Source organism: Oryctolagus cuniculus, chromosome 18 (genome assembly GCF_964237555.1).
Source record: "Oryctolagus cuniculus chromosome 18, mOryCun1.1, whole genome shotgun sequence".
In the NCBI taxonomy this organism is placed as follows: domain Eukaryota; kingdom Metazoa; phylum Chordata; class Mammalia; order Lagomorpha; family Leporidae; genus Oryctolagus; species Oryctolagus cuniculus.
Genome location: NC_091449.1, coordinates 68,384,490 through 68,405,761, shown reverse-complemented (window position 1 = coordinate 68,405,761; position 21,272 = coordinate 68,384,490). Strand labels below are relative to the sequence as shown.

The 21,272-nt window shown below is 61.7% G+C and overlaps 1 protein-coding gene across 5 annotated transcripts in view; it reads right to left on the bottom strand.

Moving 5' to 3' along the window:
- Positions 1 to 21,272, bottom strand: part of ZNF469 (zinc finger protein 469) — a 211,679-nt gene that overhangs the window by 145,122 nt on the left and 45,285 nt on the right. For 3 of the 5 annotated variants that reach the window (XM_070061896.1, XM_070061899.1, XM_070061895.1), the window contains exon 3: positions 9,251 to 9,429. The exons of the other annotated variants lie outside the window; for them this stretch is intronic. The gene's annotated coding sequence lies outside the window, so the exon portion shown is untranslated. The remainder of the gene's footprint in view (positions 1 to 9,250; positions 9,430 to 21,272) is intronic. 5 annotated transcript variants of the gene reach the window in all.

Sequence of the window (21,272 nt, the reverse complement as noted above, 5' to 3'; positions counted from 1 at the left end):
CTCCTCCCACACTTTCACCTTCTCTTCTCTCCTCTGCCCCCACCCTCCCCCAGATCGCCTGCCCCTCCTGACTGCACCACTTCCAGAGAAACACTGGAGTCCGCTGTTTCTGAGCCAGCTGCCTTGCCCTTTAAACTGCCATGGGTCAGTGCTGCTGTCTCCAGGCAGCGGCAGTCAGTGGCAGCACTGGCCTGTGGCTCTGCCTACGTGTGGTCCCCGGTAGGGAACTGGGACCAGGGACTGGCAGCTTCCTCCGCAGCCCGTGGGGCCTGTCCTGTATCGGCAGCCCCCACGACTCCTGGGAGCGGCACCGGCCGGAAGTGACAGGGCTGTGCACAGCACGGAGTCCAAGGCCTGCCGTGCAGAAACCGGGGGGATGCCTCGCAGGCCCGGTCCCGGCGGGCACACGCTTAGCCACAGCCCAGCGGAGGCGGGAGAGCCACAGGGTCCGACAGCTTTCCCACCAGGGATTTCTAGCAGGATTAGGAACTTCAAAACCCTGCACCTTTCTAACCACACGGGAGAGAAGCATCAGAATGAGTCCAGCACTTTTTCTCACAACGTGAGCAGGGCAGCAGGCTCGTCCCAGCCCCCGCCTGCGTCACGGCAGACATGTCAGATCCACTTCCAGCCAGTGCTCAGGCAGCCATTACCAATCAATCCCGGCTGACTTGCGAGATTAACCTGTTACTCATCCTTCGAGTTACCATGAGTCAGCCAAGGTCAGACAGGGGAAGTGACTCACAGGTCACCAAGCGAGGCTGGACAGTCTCCTGGAGCCTGGCGGAGGGCCACAGCCCGGGGGGAGTGAGGCCCAGTCCTAAATAAAGCCACAGGACAGACGCACCAGAGGCCAGCTCTTCCTGCCAATATCCCACGACCTAGAGGGAGCAGCTGGCTCTTCTTAGCACGGGACAACCATGGGCTCTGGTGGGTTTCACGAGGCTGCCCTGGGCAGTCAGGGCCCTGCCTGCCCCTGCATCCTGCAGAGAACGCTGGGCCGGACACCGCGCTGCCAGCCGCATCTCACGGCCTTCGGTCCTGCGGTCCTCAGATCTGTTCGTTTCACAGTGCAGGGGTGACCTGCAGAACCCGGTCTCCAACCCAGGAAACACTACCCCTCCTGCTTGGGGCCTGCCCTCCTTCAGGATGCCCCCCTTCCTGCCTCCCACCCCAAGGGTCACCCGCAAGGTTCCCACCCCCGCTTAGGGAAACAGGGACTTGCAGCTAATTCTTCTCTCCCTCCTGCAGTGACTATGTCAGGAATCCCTGGGCCCTCAGAGACAGGGAGCAGGGGTCATGCTGAGCCCATGACGGCCAGGCAGGGGGCCCCACAGCCGGTCCTGTGGCTGTTCCCTGACTTCGGCAGGACTGGACCCCTCCTGGAGCCCCACCAAAGCTACTGACCTTACTGCATAGGAACAAGGTAATTTAATGCTGTAGAAAAAGGACTTAAAGAGCAAAGGCGGAAAACCAACCGACAGACCAAATCCCCAAACCCGGGTTCCAGAAGCAGCAGATTGTTAAGGAGGAGAGCCCAGCAGATCCAGGAAGAGGCAGCACCCCGCCCTGGCCAGAGCCCAGACACCGCCCCGACAGGGCTGGAGAAAGCCCCAACCTGAAGGGCAACAGGTGTTCTCTGCCTCTCCGTCACATCGGAGCCAGCCTGGCACAGCCACACACAGGGGAAACCTCGCTTCACACCCAGTGTGATCCTCCTACAACCCTCACACAACCAAACCACAGCACAGGGCCCTCGCCCACAGCACCTCTGCACCCCCAGCACAGGGCCCTCGCCCACAGCACCTCTGCACCCCCAGCACAGGGCCCTCGCCCACAGCACCTCTGCACCCCCAGCACAGGGCCCTCGCCCACAGCACCTCTGCACCCCCAGCACAGGGCCCTCGCCCACAGCACCTCTGCACCCCCAGCACAGGGCCCTCGCCCACAGCACCTCTGCACCCCCGAGCACAGGGCCCTCGCCCACAGCACCTCTGCACCCCCGAGCACAGGGCCCTCGCCCACAGCACCTCTGCACCCCCAGCACAGGGCCCTCGCCCACAGCACCTCTGCACCCCCAGCACAGGGCCCTCGGCCACAGCACCTCTGCACCCCCAGCACAGGGCCCTCGCCCACAGCACCTCTGTATACCTGAGCACAGGGCCCTCGCCCACAGCACCTCTGTACACCTGAGCACAGGGCCCTCGCCCACAGCACCTCTGTACACCTGAGCACAGGGCCCTTCCCTCCCATGGAAACCTTTGGAACAGGCTGCTCAGAGTCTCCTGGCCCCTATATGCGGCCATCAGGGTTTCCAATGTAATCCCACAACCCAAGCCAAGTCCAGTGCTGGGGGTGCAGAGGTGCTGTGGGTGAGGGCTTGGTGGTTCTGGTTGAAGACCTGGACAGATTGGGGCTCACCCCAGGGATACAAGCAGGGAAGGGCACAGGCCTGGGAGGGGCAGGCCAGCATGGAAGTTGGGATTTTCTCCCATGCAACCCAGCAAGAGCAGAAGCAGAAACCGGGCTGTAGGTCTGGACCCGGCACAGAGCTCTGCCCGGAGAGCAGAGGAAGGGTTCTCGCCCACACTCGGCGCTGGGCGCCGGCACACTCTTTCCCAGCTGCAGCCGCAGCCCCTACACAGGGACCACGAGACTTTGGATGCCTGGCAGCGGCTGGAGCAGACAGGGGCCCACCGGGACAGCAGAGCCGGAGCGAGATGCCAGGACAAGGCCACGGCAACCAGGCGAAGCTGTGGTCGGCCTACCCCCAGCTGCATGCACCGCTCTGCTGTGCTGCGGCCCAGGGGCAGACGGTCTCAGGGCTCCAGAGGGGAGGGCGCCTTGACTTTGGTCAGGGGTGCGTCTGTTGCAGTCTGGACGCCTGTTACTGATTAGTGCGCCGAGCAGAGTGCGCAGCCCTGTGGCCTGTCCCCTCTGCAGCCACCTCCTTCTTCCCCAAAAGCAACAGGCCAAGGCTCTCTCGAGCATGCCATCATGCATGGACACCCCGCAGGCTCAGGCCAGCGTCACAGGGCCACCCCTGTCCCGAGCAGAAGAGGGCTGGCAAGGACAGGAATGGTCCTCAGCAAAGCCAAGACCTGGCCAGGGCTGACACAGCTGGGGTCACCGGCTCTCTCCAGACACAGCAGGGACGGCAGCTTGGAGCTCTGGAAGCTGGGCTGGGGTGGGGGGGCCCTGCAGGGGGCGTGCTGTGGATGGGGCTTCCTGGCGGTTCCTTTGCCGACTGTTCACAAGAGTTCTGGGGGCCTTGAGATGCAAAACATCCCAGTATCCAGCGACTGGCCACATGACAGCGCAGGGCAGTGCTTCATCCTGCCCCACAGCTGACAGCCTAAGCGCCGGAATTGGGAGGCTTCACGCCCACAGCGACCTCCCGGTCAAGGCAGCGGCACCCAGCCTTCGCACATTGAGGTTGCCTGCTAGGTGCCCCCATCCTAGCCCCTCCGCTCCACTGGAAGCCCAAGAACTGCTCTAGGGTCTTGTGAACAGGTTCAGGCCCTCACTAGGGCACAGAGATTCTCCCTGAAGCCTCCAGACGTCACCAGCCCTGCTGTCACCTTGACCTCAGCCCAGCGAGACCCCCCAGAACCGACAGACGAAGCACAGCTGCTTCCAGGCGCAGCCTCAGGAAGCGCACCCACCTCCCTCTCTGGGGTCCGGGAGATGGGGGAGATGGGGGCTTCTCTCTGGTGCCTCTGCTTCCTGCTGGTGCCCTCAGGTCTGCCCCAGCCTTTCTGACAGCTCCAGGGTCTCCATGTTGTCACTGCCTGCCCACTGGGTCCCTGACAGACAGCTGGGCTCCCCATCCCCAGCAGGCACGTGAGTCCCCAGGGAGGCCTGGAAACCCTGACAGCTGCTGTGCGTCCGCTTTGTGGTGAGCACAGCCCTTCTCGGAGCTGCAGCCAGGGGAGAGTGTGTGGCTGGGGGGAGGGGCAGGGCCTGCGGCGGCTCGGATCATTGCCCGTGGGAAATGTCCGATTTCCAGGGTGGTTTACATCCAGCTCGAATCCTGGGTCCCTTCCCTGGAGCCTGGGCCAGCCGGGCACGCATGTGCAGGACACGCTGGGGACTCTGGCAGTGACAGCGTGGTTTGCTCACACTGGTATTCTCTCTCTCTCTGGGACAGGCCTGCTCCCTAGGATAGGGGCTGTGAGGGCAGCCCCAGACAAGAAAGGGACAAGTGTGTTCCTGGGCCCAGCTGAGCCAACACCCTCAGCCACGCATCAGCACACCTGAGCCAGGCCTCCTCTCCTCCGGCCCGAGCTTCCTGTGGTCACTCCCACATCTTGTCCTGGAGCCTGCCTCACAGGCCCAGACGCAGGGACCCTCTCCCTCTCCATGAGCTGATGACTGGGAAACAGAGCCTGTCTGCAGACAGCCTGTGGCACCGTGGGGTGAGCCCTCCTGGGCTCTGCTAGGCCCCCCTCGATGAGCATGGCCAGATCTGCTGCCATCCGCACCCCCACCCCCCTGCCCTGAAACTTACGGGAGAAAACAGAAAGCGGTACAGGAACCACACGTTTCAATTCCATCGCAGCAGCATATGAACTTGGAGACAACCACCCGGGCCACCCAGGCGGAGACCTGAGGCCGCGGAGCACAGGTGCAGACGGAAGGAGAGGGGCAGGCGCGCCGCCGCGCAGGAAGCGGGCTGCTGCCGAGGCAGGGCAGAGCAGGCTGCAGCTCAGGTGGCAACACACACGCCTGTGCACACTGCAGACACACGCACACACACGCATGCAAGGTCACACACACGTGTTCACGCATCCACACACTCACAGTGCCTGGCACACAACGCTCCAGCCCCAGGCACTCCCTCCTAGCCCCCAGCCCCCCTGCACGGCAGCAAACACCAGCCCTGGAGGAGCCCCCGGGCTCTGAGCAGGAAGTCTGCCGGATCCGCCAGGTGAGTCACCTGCTGTGCCCACACCAGGGCCATGTGGCAGGGACAGAAGCCACTGCCTCCAGCCACTTCCCTAAGGCCACTGCTTCAGCTGTGCCTGCTGCTGTCCACAGGAGCAAGGTCAGCGCCAAGGCCAAGCGCTCAGCGTCAGCAGCAGCACGCCAAGTCGCCAGGCTTCCAGGGGAGTCTGCTGATTTCTCCAGAGAAGCATGGAAATCGCGGAGTGTCTACCCTGATTTTCTCTTTGTGCTGACTTGATTTGATTATTTTCCTTTCCAAGGATTCATTTCTGTGAGATGTAACACAAATGTCCTTCTGTGTCGATTCCCTGGGGGATGCTCAGGTAAGTGATGGCCTAAGAACACAGCCCGCAGGTGGGCCAGCAGGTGCCTGGGGGTGGACAGCCGGCGCCTCCCCAGCCATGCCCCCAGCTGACCTTGCCCGCTGCCCTTGCATGGCCACTCCAGAGCCCTGTGCGTTCAGGACATGAGGCCCCACCGCCAAAGCTCCATGTCTCAGGCGGAAAGTAAAACCCACTTGGGAACCTGACGCTGCCGAGCCCCTCCAAAGCTGCACAAATGCTGTTTCCAGGCTGTCTCAACTGCCGAACAAGTCACAGGGAAAGAAAACAAAATATGAATGATAGTTTTCCTTGGGTGTTTTTTTTTTTTGCCTCTTAATCTACTTTTATGCATTTTTCGCATTGCTCATAATGAGACTATGTTACAAAAGAACCGAAGTTGGCAGATCTGGATGCCTGAGGGGGAGTCTCCCAGACTGGGCCCTTACCACTGGGGTATGTGTTCCGCCAAAGGCCGCAGAGGGAGGGTGGCTAAGCTGGCTGAGCCCCGCCTCTGCTGAGGGCCCCTCGTGGGGAGCGTGCCAGGCTCCCGCACTAGCCCTGCGGGGTGCACTGGTACCCACACCTCACAGACAGGGCAGGCAAGGCCTGAAGCTGCAGCCTCAGGTCCTGGACAACGCACGCCTGGCCAGGCTCCACACGGTGACTGTGTGGGCTCCCTGACACTGGATCCACAGGGCACCCAGCAGCAGGGCCCTCTGCCCTGTGACTGACACCCATGGAGGTCACACAGCCAGTGGGTAGCAGCTGGGGACGCAGGACCAGAGTGGTCCAAAGCCTGCTCTCTCCGTGACAGTGTCCTGCAAAATCCTGTCCCCTTGGGCCCTCAGGACATATGGGTCTTGTCTGGAAGCAGGGGCTTTGTGGGTAGAATCTATCAGTGCTGGGGAGGGTCCAAGGGTTGGAGTGCCGAGAGCTGCCAGGAGACACAGAGTGGAGGGGCCAGGCCAGAGTGGATGCGGAGCCTGGGGGGATGTGGTCAGGAGACCTGGGGGCGGCTTGGAGCGGGTGCTGTGTGCCCCAGAAGGAGCTGGCCCCACCCTGATGCCCTGGCTCTGGGCTCCGGCCTCAGCCCTGGGAGATGCCCGCTTGTCTGCTTTCACCCGACAGGGCTGTCCTGTCTCAGTGAGCCCAGGGACACAGGCGGTCTCAGGCCTCCTAGTGTGAGGGTGGCACAGAGGTGACAACATCAGTGCTGCCTCTGCTGTCCCCTTCTCTCACAGCTGACAGGTGATTCCTCCCGGTCCAGGGGGCAGCTGGGAGGGAGATGGGCCGGGGCCTGCTGGGCCCACGTGACTGGTGGGGGCTCCAGAGCCACAGGCAGGCCAAGGAAGAGGAAAGCAGGCGTCCTGTGGCCGCCCGTGCATAATAGGCAGGGCAGTCCTTTCCCAAGTGCCCTTCAACCTGGACCGCAAGGCAGAGTGGGCGACTAGAGTGCGTGATGACCAAGGACGGGGCAGCGGGCCGGGACAGACACTCGAGGGGCAGCCATCGCCAATTCCCCAAGGGCACTGTGCGGAGGGCACTCTGTGGCCACTTGAGAAACTAATGCGGGGGAAGCCAAGAGGCCCCTGCCGGCTCCTGCACACAGCCCCGTACTGGAGAGACAGGCCTGTGGCATCGGTCTGGAGCCCCCAGGTCCAGGTGCCCACGCGCTGGTTTCCACGTGCTGAGGCCCCCAGCTCCCTGGGGCCCAGAGGCCTTGGTGTGAAGGCAGCACCCAAGCTCTACCCTCTGCTGCTCCTCAACTCGCTGCACCCCTGCCCTAACACCCTCCCCCTGCAGAGGCCCTACGTGGGCTGAGCTGCCAGAGGCGGGACATGGACTTAGCTTTTGGGGGCAACGCAATTCAACCCAGGGAGATGGTCCAGAAAGAACGCAGACATTGGCAAGGGGCAGGCGTGGGGCACCCCCCACCCACCCCTCACCCTTGTAGAAAACCACTGGGCTGGCTCTGTGACCATGGCTCAAACACCCGAGGGACCGCGTGATGGGTGCCCCTCGCCCTGAGGCTGCAGAGCTCACCTCCCACTGCCCTCACCCCCACGCCATCACCTCGCGGGTGGAGTCCACGTGTAGACTTTAGGGACAGAAACACTCAGTGCCCAGCTCACCTTGGCGCCCTTCCATCCATCAACTCCACCCCTCCCGGGCCCCGGCAAAGCCACTTCCCCCTCCCGCCCCCCGACTTCCTTTCTTCCCAGTATAAAGGGGCCTTGTCCAAGGCAGCCCTGAAACGCCCACACTGTCCCAGATCTGGGATAAGCTGTGAAGAATGTGTCTCAAGTTCAGGCCTCGGGGAAATCAAACGGAGCAAATGCAGGTACCCAGCCAGGACTCAGCCAGCCCCAAGAAATCAGAGTCGGACTCTCACAAGGGGGCCGTAAGACACGATTGATTTTTAAATCCAAGGAAATTCAAACAGGTCGGGGGTAACCGGCTGGAGGGAGCTGGCGGAGAATGAGACAGCAAGGAGAGATGGCGATTCCCACGTGGGCGCCCCACGACTCTGCAGGGGAGGGGGCCCGCCTATGCTCACCCTTCCTAGGGAAGAGGTGGTGGGAGATTGGGGCTGGGGTCCCGTGGTCCTAACCCAGGGGCTGAGCCTAGCGGTTCAGCTCAGTGAGGCTGGGACCTCAGTTCTCAGAGGGCTGCAGATGCTGTCCCCGCTCGGCGCCCTGGGCACAGGGAAGACCCCAGCAGGTAACACACCCAGGGCTCCACGGAGAAGGAGGAGCAAGGCCATGAGCCAGGGCATGCACGCGGCCGCACACACATGCCCACACAGACACAGACAAATCCACACTTGCAGGCGCTTGTAGATGCCCCCTCCTCCCTCCACGCCTGCTTTTCCGCACAGCTCGGCACATTTTTCCCGAAATGCCTTCTTTTCCATCTTGCGGTGCAGCCACAGACCTCGTCCTGCTGCCATTGCCAGACACAACCTCAGGACTGCCTGGGGCCTTTGTGGCCACAGCTGCCTTGTCCGGCCCAGCTCTCACTCCAGCTCCTGCCCGCACCTGCGTGGCACCATCTGATGCCCAGAATCCTAATTTTGTTCTAAAGAATGAACAGATCTGCAGTTGCCCAGGAACCCCAAGTGTGAGAGACACCTGGGTCGTGGAACTTGAGGTGCACCCGGAGCTCCTGGGCGGTTTCGCCCCTCTGTGGTGCCCCTGGAGCTTCTGCTGTGGGCTGGGCCTGCAGTTGCAGGCACAGAATTGGTGCCTGGGTCTTGCTGCAACCTCTTACCCTTCCCCCTACACTGGCCAACCCGGCCCGCCTCTCACTCGGAAACCACCGCCCATGCCCCTGAGGACCCACAGCGGTGGTTCCCCATGGGGCTCGGAGCTGCCTGCAGAGTATGAGCCAGAAATCACAGCTTAGTGCACAAGGGAAGGAGTGAACGGATGAATTATGGGGAGGAGGGAATGAATGAATGAATGAATGGGGTACTGGGGAATGCTGGGACCCACGCCATGTCTGGGCCTGAGTGTGGAGGGAGGGCACCCTCATTTGTCTGTGAGAACCCAGGTTGGCAGGGCCACAGGGCCCTGGCCCATGACTTCACAGGAACCCACTGCACTCCCACCCCAGCAGGCCAGCCCTAGACCCCTGGGAGGCCAGCAGCAGGGCCTGCAGGGGAGGCTACGGGCAGAACTGGGGAAGGGGGGGACTGTGGGCCAGGCGGCAGCTGCTCACCCAGGGCCTGGCCCCCAGCCTCATTTCAGGTCCCTGCTCAGACGCCCTGCTGAAGTGTGGCCTGGCCCAGTCCTCAGCCTCTCTCGGGCTGGGCTCCTCACTGGGAAGCAGAGCCGCCTTCGGCTTCCTGAGTGCTGAGTCTGGGGGTGGTGGGAGGAGCAGAGAGGAGACCCTCTCCACACTGGCCTGTCATTTGGGTGAGGCCCCGACGCACAGGCGGCTGTGCTGACAGCAACGTTATTCTGAGAGAAACAACTCACCGCTCAGGGTGCCCCACAGTGCCAGGGTTCGGGTCCAGGTGTGGCTGGCAAGCCCCACACCTCCCCGTGGAGTCCTGGGTTCAAGAGGGCCAGGCCAGCCGGACGCGCAGGGAGACTGCTGCCACCAGAGCTGGTGTGGGGTGGAGCCTGGGCCGGCTCTAACGCTCGTCTCCAGGAGCCTGTGCGGGAAGCGACAGGTGTCTTTAGTGCTGCTTCCATTTTCTGAGAGAGAAGCTTCATTTAAAGGTGCTGACCTGCATTAACGATGATTAGGCAAACAGGAACATGCTACAGATGCGCAAGCCATCACTCATCCACTCCGGCATTGATTCAGCAAGAGCTGTCGGTCCCCATGTCTGGGGGGGCCCTATTCGGGGAGCCGGGCCACATGTGAGGCTGTGCCAGCCTGGCTGACCCGTGACCCCTGCTGCCGTTTCGAGCCACCCAGTTTGTGGTCATTTGTCACGGAGCCCAAGAAAGGAGCACCAGCCTGAGTGGACGTGGCCGGCAGGGCTGCATTCCTGGAGACCAGCTGCTGCCCTCTGCAGGCCCCGTGTCTGGCCCCGCCACCCCCTCCGGGCAGCGTCCTTGTGACCCGAGAGGAAGCGCATGGCCTCCGGGAATGCTTCTCGAGGGACAAAGCATCCCTCTCCTGGCGCTGCCGCACTGGCAGCCCGGTGGGGCCCACGGCTGTGCCAGGCAATGGTTCAGAGTTCAGGCCCTGGGGTCAGCAGGTCCGTGTCCCAACCCTGGCTCTGCTCCTAAAGCGTGGCGGCCTGGCTGCTCGTCCTCATCTGTGAAATGGGACCACCAGAGTGAACCACCCCTGCTGCTCAGAGTCAGGCCTCGTGATTCGATTACGTCCGGGCCCTGGGCCTGCTGGCCAGCGCCTGATTCACCCCAGACCGGCCACGGGCTCCCTCGCCGGTCTGGCTGCTGCCACCTGCTGCCCGCACTCCACTGCCAGAGCTGGGTCTCACAGGAGGAGGCTGGGGCCTCGACACACTCACTCCAGTCACCTCCTCACAGTGGAGCCTCCACTGGTGTTTCCACTGACAGTGTGTGTGGACACCAGCCAGGCAGTGCGTGGGGGGGGGGCACCAGCCAGGCAGTGCATGGGGGGGCAGGGACACCAGCCAGGCAGTGCATGGGGGGGACACCAGCCAGGCAGTGCGTGGGGGGGGACACCAGCCAGGCAGTGCGTGGGGGGGGGACACCAGCCAGGCAGTGCGTGGGGGGGGGACACCAGCCAGGCAGTGCATGGGGGGGACGGGGACACCAGCCAGGCAGTGCATGGGGGGGACGGGGACACCAGCCAGGCAGTGCATGGGGGGGACGGGGACACCAGCCAGGCAGTGCATGGGGGGGGGACACCAGCCAGGCAGTGCGTGGGGGGGGACACCAGCCAGGCAGTGCATGAGGGGGGACACCAGCCAGGCAGTGCATGGGGGGGACGGGGACACCAGCCAGGCAGTGCATGGGGGGGGCACCAGCCAGGCAGTGCATGGGGGGGGCACCAGCCAGGCAGTGCATGGGGGGGGACACCAGCCAGGCAGTGCGTGGGGGGTGGCGGGGACACCAGCCAGGCAGTGCGTGGTGGGGGAGGGGCGCCAGCCAGGAGTGGTTGAGGGAGACACCATCCAGGCAGTGTGTGTGTGTGTGTGTGTGTGTTGGGGTGGGGGGGCACCATCCAGGCAGTGTGTGTGTGTGTCGGGGTGGGGGGCACCATCCAGGCAGTGTGTGTGTGTGTGTGTGTGTGTGTGTCGGGGTGGGGGGCACCATCCAGGCAGTGTGTGTGTGTGTGTGTGTGTGTGTGTCGGGGTGGGGGGCACCATCCAGGCAGTGTGTGTGTGTGTGTCTGGGTGGGGGGGCACCATCCAGGCAGTGTGTGTGTGTGTGTCAGGGTGGGGGGGCACCATCCAGATCCAGGCAGTGTGTGTGTGTGTCGGGGTGGGGGGGCACCATCCAGATCCAGGCAGTGTGTGTGTGTGTCGGGGTGGGGGGGGGCACCATCCAGGCTTGTGTGTGCATGTGTGTGTGTGTGTGTGTGTGTGTGTGTGTGTCGGGGCGGGGGGGCACCATCCAGGCAGTGTGTGTGTGTGTGTGTGTGTGTGTGTCGGGGCAGGGGGGCACCATCCAGGCAGTGTGTGTGTGTGTGTGTGTGTCTGGGTGGGGGGGCACCATCCAGGCAGTGAGTGTATGTGTGTCAGGGTGGGGGGGCACCATCCAGGTAGTGCGTGTGTGTGTGTGTCGGGGTGGGGGGCACCATCCAGGCAGTGCGTGTGTGTGTGTCAGGGTGGGGGGGCACCATCCAGGTAGTGCGTGTGTGTGTATCAGGGTGTGGGGGGCACCATCCAGGCAGTGCGTGTGCGTGTGCGTGTGCGTCGGGGTGGGGGGCACCATCCAGGCAGTGTGTGTGCGTGTGTCGGGGCTTGCTGACGGGAGCAGACCACAGAGAAGAGTCACTGCTTTGCTGTGCAGTGGGGGAAGGGGAAGCCATCTGCAGGTAAACAGGGCCTCTCCTGTGGATTTTTTTTTTTTTTTTTTGACAGGCAGAGTGGACAGTGAGAGAGAGAGACAGAGAGAAAGGTCTTCCTTTGCCGTTGGTTCACCCTCCAATGGCCGCCGCGGCTGGCGCGCTGTGGCCGGCGCACCGCGCTGATCCGATGGCAGGAGCCAGGAGCCAGGTGCTTTTCCTGGTCTCCCATGGGGTGCAGGGCCCAAGCACCTGGGCCATCCTCCACTGCACTCCCTGGCCACAGCAGAGGGCTGGCCTGGAAGAGGGGCAACCGGGACAGAATCCGGCGTCCCAACCGGGACTAGAACCCGGTGTGCCGGCGCCGCTAGGCGGAGGATTAGCCTAGTGAGCCGCGGCGCCGGCCCTCTCCTGTGGATTTTATTCACGTGCTTAACGTTCAATCAGCAGTCACCTGTCATGACAGAAGACAGGACCACATGACCTAAAACAAACCAAAAATATCAAGAGAAAACACAGATCTTAGAAACAGACCTTCACATGATCCAGAACCACGAGGAGGCCAGCGTTGTGGTGCAACAGGTTAAGCCACCACCTGTGACAATGGCATTCCATGTGAGCACTGGTTCAAGTCCTGGCTGCTACACTTCTGATCCCATAATGCACCTGGAAGGTGGCAGGTGATGGGCCAGTACTGGAGTTCCTGCTACCCAAATGGGAAACCTCCATGGAGCTCCTGGCTCCTGGCTTCAGCCTGGCCCAGCTCTGGCCATTGTGGCCATCTGGGGCGTGAAGCAGTGGATGGAAGACCTCTCTGTCTCTCTCTGTGTCACTCTGCCTGTCAGATAAAATAAGAATCAATCTTTAAAAAGAAAGAAGAAGGAAGAACCACGTGAGTAGCTCCCGCACAGAGAAGATGAAGAGGAGAATTCTCCAGCGGGCGACGCGGACGCAGGGTGGGACGCAGAGGGCAGCAGCACAGCTGAGGCACGGCAGGTCCCCGGGGACAGCTAACCCAGCAGTGCGCACAGAAGCAGGAGTAAGTTCATGGAAAGACATCTACAAGGTCAGAGACGAACGAGGCGCTGTGGAGAGGCCGGCGGGTAGGAGCTGCTGCCCTGGCAGAAGGGACGAGGTGTGGAAAAGAGGCAAGATTTAACCAGATGATGAAACCAAGCCCTAAAACCGTACCATCAGAGGCAAGATCACGCACAGGCTCACCCTGCTGAGACCTCTGAGAGCCACAGGCAAAAACCTCGGCGGCGGCCAGGGAGGAGACTCGGACCCTCGGTGAGACCACGGCAGGATAGCCAGCCGGTCTCCAGGGGCCAGCCAGCCCCGTGGACACTCAGCCTCCTGGTGGAGACCGGAGGCACTGCAGCAGTGGGCTAACATCCTGGGAGTGCCCACAGATGCTTCCCGCCCACGCAGAAACCTCAGCGAGCGCCGCTGCCCGCAGAAATGAGGTGACCCGGAGAAGAGCTCAGACGGCAAAGCCAGGGAGCTCCGCTGGTAGAAACCCGCACCAAGAGGAAGGCCTGGAGGGCGTCTTCAGGTGGAAGGGAACATCGCTCCCTGACAGGGAGGAACACAGAGCAAGAGCAGGAGTCAGTGCGCCAATCAGCAAGAGCGACCCTTTCCTGGGCAGCAGCGGAGGGAGCAGCGGCAGGACTGGACGCGGCGCCTCGGCCTCGCGGAATCAGGAGGCATGAACAGAGCACAGAGAGCGGCGGAGTCGAGTGAACTGTTCTGATCCTAGCATCTCCCGGGAGTGGCACAGGGAATTTGTCCCAAACTGTAGTAAGTCAAAGTGCCTGCTTTAATCTCTAAGGCAGCCGCTAAAGGACTATGAAAGCTAATACTGGAAATAATGGAATAATAAAAAATTTTATTGATCCAAAAGAAGGCAAGAAATGGGAGAAAGGGGAATATAAAAGAAAGGTCAAATGGAAAAGACCTGGTAGCCATGAATGCAAATCTTCCAGTAATTACGCTGCATGCAGACACTCCCATTTAACATCAGTTCCCTGCACACTGCACGAGCCAGCTCTGAATCACGAGGCGGAAACTTGCAAAGATTCTAGTCCGGCGCGGAGGACAGTTCAAACAGCAACCAACAGCCAGAGCCAGCACCACCCCCGTCCGAGACAAATGCCACTTCCAAAGCAACAAGCAATTCCAGAGACAGAGACGGACACTTCCTAGTGACCAGATGGCCAATCTGCCAGAAAACAGGAGAGTCCTGTGTGTGTTTATTCAATGAAAAATCAGCAGAGCCGACAGGGGAGGCAGACGAACCTCTCGCCCCGGTCAGGACGTCCTCATGCCTCCTTCAGGGTACTGGAGTCGCCCTGCTTCCCAGAACGTGGGAAATCCAGGTTCTGAGCACCAGGAGCCACGGGTGGACCCAGGCCCTGGAGAGGCACCCCACGGGGCACTCAGGAGGGCTGGCAGCTCTCGTCGGCGGACGCTCAGGGAGCCTCTCCGGGTCAGCCTGTCTGGGGCAGAAGAGGCTGGAACACACACGCTTTCCCTGGTCAAGGCCACTCACTGCAGGGCACGAACAGTTTCCCACAGGAGTGATCTGGGGCAGAGCTGGGGCTCTCTGGCAGCCAGGACAGTGCCGGCCGCCTCAATCCAAGTCTCCAAGGAGCCTCTGGAAGTCACACAGACAAGCGGACCAAGCCCACCCAAGACCCACACCCTAGCGTGTCCACAGGTCAGACCTTGACCAACACCAACCATCTGTAAGGGACAAACCCCTCCAGACAGAGCTGTTCTCAACATGCGGCTCCAGCCCCCGCAGAAAGGGGCTTGGGATGTGACAGCACGGAAAAGCACCCAGACAGAGATGTACACACAGAGCGTGAGACACTGGAGAGGGAGGACTGAGCTACAAGCACCCCAGACAGAGACGTACACACAGAGCGTGAGACACTGGAGAGGGAGGACTGAGCTACAAGCACCCCAGACAGAGGACATGCACAGAGCGTGAGACACTGGAGAGGGAGGACTGAGCTACAAGCACCCCAGACAGAGGAGGGAGGGGAGGGCCCTGTGCTTCTGCTGGAGGCCCTAGAATGAGGGAGGCCTCGCGGGGGCGGCTGGGCCACACCATGCAGGCATGGGCACCTGCAGCCCCACTCTGCTGCGATGCCCACAGTGCCCGGAGACTCGGAGCTGACTGCAGGGCTGCGCTCCCTAGAGCCCCATCCCACTAGAATGCATGGCTGCTATGAGCTGCGTTCCCCGAAACCTGACGGTGACCTTGCTTAGCCTCAGGGTTGTTGCAGGAGGTCACAGTGGGCAAAGGTGGGGCCTAAATCCTATCACTGACATGCTCAGAGCAGAGCAGAGCCACACACAACCACACAGACACACATAGAGACACAGAGACACACACAGAGATACAGACACACAGAGCCACACACAGAGCCACACAGACACACACAGACACACAGAGCCACACACAGAGATACAGAGACACACACAGAGATACAGATACACAGAGCCACACAGACACACACAGACACACAGAGCCACACACAGAGCCACACAGACACACAGAGCCACACACAGAGACACAGAGACACACACAGAGATACAGATACACAGAGCCACACAGACACACAGAGCCACACAGACAGACACAGAGACACAGAGACACACACAGACACACAGAGACACACACAGAGATACAGGTACACAGAGCCACACAGACACACAGACAGACAGACATAGAAACACAGACACTTGGGGCCGGCGCTGTGGTGTAGTGGGAAAAGCCACCGAGTCAGCACAGCTCTGGCTGTTGCAGCCAGCTGAGGAGTGAACCAGCGGATGGAAGACCTCTCTCTCTCTGCCTCTCCTTTTCTCTCTGAAAAAGAAAAGAAAAGAAAAGAAAAGAAAAGAAAAGAAAAGAAAAGAAAGAAACACAGACACACACAGAGAGACACAGATACACAGAGCCACACAGACACAGAGAGACACACGCAGAGACACAGACATACACAGAGCCAGAGACACAGACAAATGCAGAGACGCAGACACACAGAGAAGAGACACAGACACACGCAGAGCAGAGCCCAAGTGGAGGCCGCGCAGAGACCGAGCGCTACGGCCTTGAGTCAGGAGGTCCCTAGAGACCCCAGGAGCCACCTAGGACAGGAAGGTTCCCTGGGGCTTCTGGAAGACTTCCTGTGCCCCCAGCTGTAGAAAAAGACTGTCCATTGTAGAAGCCAAATGAACTATGGTGGCCACTGGACACTCACCTGGGACCAGCTTTGCTGGGCAGGCGTGAAGACCAGGATATGGGCAGGTAATGGACCCACAGGGCCCCGTGCCACTGCAGAAACACGGACAGAGCAGGAGTGGCCCTGGCACGAATAGGGAAGGTCATGCGCCCACGGAGGCTCTGAGTACTGCTCCTTCCTCCCAGACCCGACCCTGGGGATGGGGCCCTGAGGCCCTTGGTGAATGAGCACTGGGCAGCCGGAGCCTGGGCCTGCGTGGCGTGGTGCGTGTCCCATCTTGGACTCAGTTCCTGGTAGCCTGGCTGCACCATCGTCCTCACTCCAATTCCCCACCAGACACAAGGGTACAGAGAGGCTCGCTCTGTGCCAACATGAATGACTCCAGGGCTTGCCTCCTTGCCTTCCAGAGCCCCGCACGGCACCATGGGAAGCAGATGCTACCGAAGGGCCCCAGAGCCCCAGGGCAGGCGCTGTCCTCACCCCTCTCCCTGGACCCCAGTCCAGGCTGTCTGTGGAATGCAGGATCCCCAAAGTCACAGCTCTGCCACTGAACAAGTGTGGGTGGTCCAGGCTGGCCAGTTCTCCAGAAAGCAAGATGGCGCCTTCACAGGAACAGGGGCTGGTCGGCTCCAGGCCCCAGGGCAGGGGCCTCGCGGGGACCCACGCTGTTCCCCACTGCCCGCGCTGGCAGGACTGCTCTGGGGGCTGAACAGCCTCCTGCTCTGCCAGCTCCACAAGGCCCCTGCACCCCAGGCCTGCTGGGGACCCGCTCTCACTCACGCTGCCCCAGACCAAGGAGCTGTGGGGGTGCTGGGGCCACTGGGGCCTGTGGCCGGGAAGGGAACCTGGAGAGGAGGCGCTTCCCACCATGGCCTGCCCTGGGCACTTCAGACAGAGGCCTCCAGAGGCCCCTTCCCACCCCCACTGAGATCAGCACGGGAATCCGGGGTACTGTGGGGGTGGGTGGAGGGTCTGAGCTGGGGTGTGAGGCCACAGTCCTCCTGACTGCAGATCCTGCACCCGAGGCGGCAGCCACATCCCTGGGAGAAGCTGGGGCCCAGGCTGCGAGAGGCCGGCACTGCCCCGCACCTTCAGCAAGCTGTGACCTCTGGGCTCTGGGATTGGACCACTGAACTCGGGCCTCAGACACTGAGAACCCGTTCTCACCCTCGCCAGAGCCGTGGGAAATCCACCCGCACGGAACAGACATAGGCCCCGCCACCCACTTGCTACTCCACCATCACCTGTGCCCAGGCTGCTACTGCCAGGAACCACAGTCCAAGAAAATATGAAGCCCAGCTTCTTACTCGCTCCAGAAACATGTGAACTGGTCAGTGGCCATGTGAGGCCCGTGAGCGCCATTGTGGACAGGGCAGAGCACAGGAAATCCCACCCTACTTGACGTGCCACTGGACGGTGCTATCCAGACAATCGCAAGTCTCTAACAGGCCCCAGGAGGGGCCCTTGAAAATGCGGGGGTGTCTACACCAGCTGCCTCGCCCCTACAGGGGCCTGCCTAGAGGACACCTCTGACCTCTCAGAAGCCCCATCCCCATCCCGACCACTGGTGACACACCACTGCTCCGTCCCCTCCTCTCCTCCCCTCTCCCGACTAGAAGCTAGGGGTCTCCTGTTCCCTGCTCTGTCCCCAGTGCAGGACATGGCAGGTTGGCAGGTGTCAGGGAGTACTTTCTTCTTCTTCTTCTTCTTTTTTTTTTCTTTTTTGACAGGCAGAGTTAGATAGTGTGAGAGAGAGAGAAAGAGAAAGGTCTTCCTTCCATTGGTTCACCCCCCCAAATGGCTGCTATGGGTGGCGCGCTGTGCCGATCCGAAGCCAGGAGCCAGGTGCTTCTCCTGGTCTCCCATGCGGGTGCAGGGCCCAAGGACCTGGGCCATCCTCCACTGCACTCCTGGGCCACAGCAGAGAGCTGGACTGGAAGAGGAGCAACCGGGACAGAACTGGTGTCCCGACCTGGACTAGAACCTGGTATGCCGGTGCTGCAGGTGGAAGATTAGCCTAGTGAGCCGTGGCACCCGCCCTCAGGGAGTACTTTTGAAACATGAACCGCCTCTGCCCAGATTGGATGGCTGTGGGGGTTCTAGAACATTCTCTGATGTTCCTCCCTCCAAAGGTGGGCCTGACCTCAGCACCATGGAGTATGACTGTGCTCCCGCTGGGCTCCTGCCCTCCCTGCCATGTGCCTGGGGGGCCAATGGCACTCCCCCTCTGAGCTCCACCTTCCTTTCTCCTGTCCATCACGAGAGTGGCATTCCAGTGCTAAGGGGCCTCCAAGAGAGAGCCTGTGGGGGCCTGGCCTACACAGGCAGCACTGAACGCACTGCCTGTCCCTCCTGGCTCCTCCCAGCCACCATCAGTGGCCCCACCTGAGTGGACTCCCCCAGACCTTCCCCCTTGCTGGCCATGCCCAGATTTCCCTCTTCGAGGTGGGTGGAGGTAGAGCCCAGCCCAACTACAGCCTCAGGCTCAAACCCTACTCTGGTCCAGGCCAGGCACACTGGTGGCCAGGAGGGCGGGTATGTCCAGACAAGGCAAGGCCAATGTAAGGAACAGAAATTAGACAGCTCCACCATAATATTAACAAGAAATACCCAAGAGCTAAGCTGACTGCAGATCTGCATAGACCTGATAAGAACCACCCATGGCCCACACCCAGCCTCCTGGGGACCTCCTTGGTCCTACACTGACCCCCAAAAGTCTGCAGACTGAAGAGGCCCAGAGAGACTCTGAACAGACGCTCCTGAGAGCAGCAGCCGAAAGCCCCGGGTTGACCCACCACACTCAGACCTTCCCGCAAAAGAGTTCTCTCAGCCAGGCCTGCTTGCCCGACACCGAGGTGCTGAGCTAGCCCGACACTGAGGCTCTAAGCTAGCCTGACATCGAGGCTCTGAGCTTGCCTGACGTTGAAGCCCTGCTCGGCCGAAGCCGAGACTGTACTTGCCCTCTGAGACCTGCGTTCTTCAGCCCAGAGGCACCACCCTGCAGATGCTGTGAGAATCCGCCCTCTGTGGCTGACACGTCGTGAGGAGAACTAGAGGTACTGTGGGAACCTTGGGTGGTCGTTTGGCCCAGTGTGCTGTGTGAGTTAGAACGTGTGCCTCCCCCAAGATCCTTACTGGAACCTATGCAGCCTCACGCCCTTACCACGCTCTCAACGGCCAAGCACACTGTCCTGGTCACTGAGGACGAGTCACTTCCTCCCTAGGCCTCAGCTCCCCCGTGGACAGCGAGGGCGGGGCTGCTGCAGGGCGGCCAGGCAGCCGTCAGGGCAATCAGGCTGTGGCCGCGCTGCGGCACCGCTGGCAGAATCCTCCTCTCCCACGCTCATCACCACGGAGCCGTCACCCAGCCATGACATCATCCCAGCCCTCTCGAACACACAGAGGACGTCCCGGGCCTGACACGGAACACAGAGCTGCGCAGATCTCTCGGGTGAGGAAGCCCCAGGAGCGCCAGGGCCTCTTCTTGGACTCTGTCTTCCTGTGGGACACGCAGGCTCCAAGTCACCGCCCACCACCCCCTTTATTTACACAAAATGGCACCGGCCACTGTCGGCTGGGCCCATCCACCAGCCAAGAGGCGAGCACTCTCAGCACCTTTGTGCCAAGCCTGGCGAGACGCTGAGCCCCCTCGACCCAGACACGGGCCCAGCGGTCAGACTCGCCCCCAGCCCCGCCCTGCAGCAGGGCTGCACCAGTGCAGGCTCAAACCTCGGCTGGCCCTGCCGCCATCTGCACCTCCCCAGAAACTCCCCGCCAGCGCTTGGCCTCAGAGCAGACCCTGGGCGTCAAGTGAAGCAGGACTTTCATAGAGCGCCTCCTGTGGCTGAGAAAGTGACTCCATTTGGTGGCACGACCCTGGCTGTGAGGGAGGCCCTGCCACCACCTCGGCTCCGGCTGGGGGTCCTTGTTTGCTGCACAGACCCAGCAGCTGGGCGCATACTGTTTCCTGCTGGGATCTGTGAGTGGGCGTGGCACTGCCCAGCTGCATTCTGGGAAGAGGTGGAGTGTCACTCTCTGAAGCCTAGTACCCATGACCCCATCAGCCCACACTGTGGGCATCTCTGAAGCCCAGAGCTATAACACATCCAGGACTCATAGGCCCCATGCTCCCCATGAGGTCAGGGTCAGCGAGAAGCACAAGGGAACAGCATGGTCCACCCCGACCCTGAACACCCTCCTGGAGGCCCGCCATGTCCTCGCTTCCCCCATGTGCCTTGTTTCACGCCATGCCTCGCCCCCCCCACCTTGTTTCACGCCATGCCCTCGCCCCCCCGCCTTGTTTCACGCCATGTCCTCGCCCCCCCCGCCTTGTTTCACGCCGTGCCCTCACCCCCCGCCTTGTTTCACGCCATGTCCTCGCCCCCCCCGCCTTGTTTCACGCCGTGCCCTCACCCCCACGTGCCTTGTTTCACGCCATGTCCTCACCCCCCCGCCTTGTTTCACGCCATGTCCTCACCCCCACGTGCCTTATTTCACGCCATGTCCTCACCCCCACGTGCCTTGTTTCACGCCATGTCCTCACCCCCACGTGCCTTGTTTCACGCCATGTCCTCACCCCCCCCACCTTGTTTCACGCCATGTCCTCACCCCCCCGCCTTATTTCACACCATGTCCTCACCCCCACGTGCCTTGTTTCACGCCATGTCCTCACCCCCACGTGCCTTGTTTCACGCCATGCCCTCACCCCCCCCGCCTTGTTTCACGCCATGTCCTCACCCCCCCCGCCTTGTTTCACGCCATGTCCTCACCCCCCCGCCTTGTTTCACGCCATGTCCTCACCCCCCCCGCCTTGTTTCACGCCATGCCCTCACCCCCCCCGCCTTGTTTCACGCCATGCCCTCACCCCCCCGCCTTGTTTCACGCCATGTCCTCACCCCCCCCACCTTGTTTCACGCCATGTCCTCACCCCCCCCGCCTTGTTTCACGCCATGTCCTCGCCCCCCCGCCTTGTTTCACGCCATGTCCTCGCCCCCCCGCCTTGTTTCACGCCATGTCCTCGCCCCCCCGCCTTGTTTCACGCCATGTCCTTGCCCCCCCCAACCTTGTTTCACACCATGTCCTTGCCCCCCCAACCTTGTTTCATGCCATGTCCTCACCCCCCCACCTTGTTTCACGCTATGTCCTCACCCCCACGTGCCTTGTTTCACGCCATGTCCTCGCCCCCCCGCCTTGTTTCACGCCATGTCCTCACCCCCCCGCCTTGTTTCACACCACGCCCTCGCCCCCCCGCCTTGTTTCACACCATGCCCTCGGTGTCGGTGCCACAAGCTCT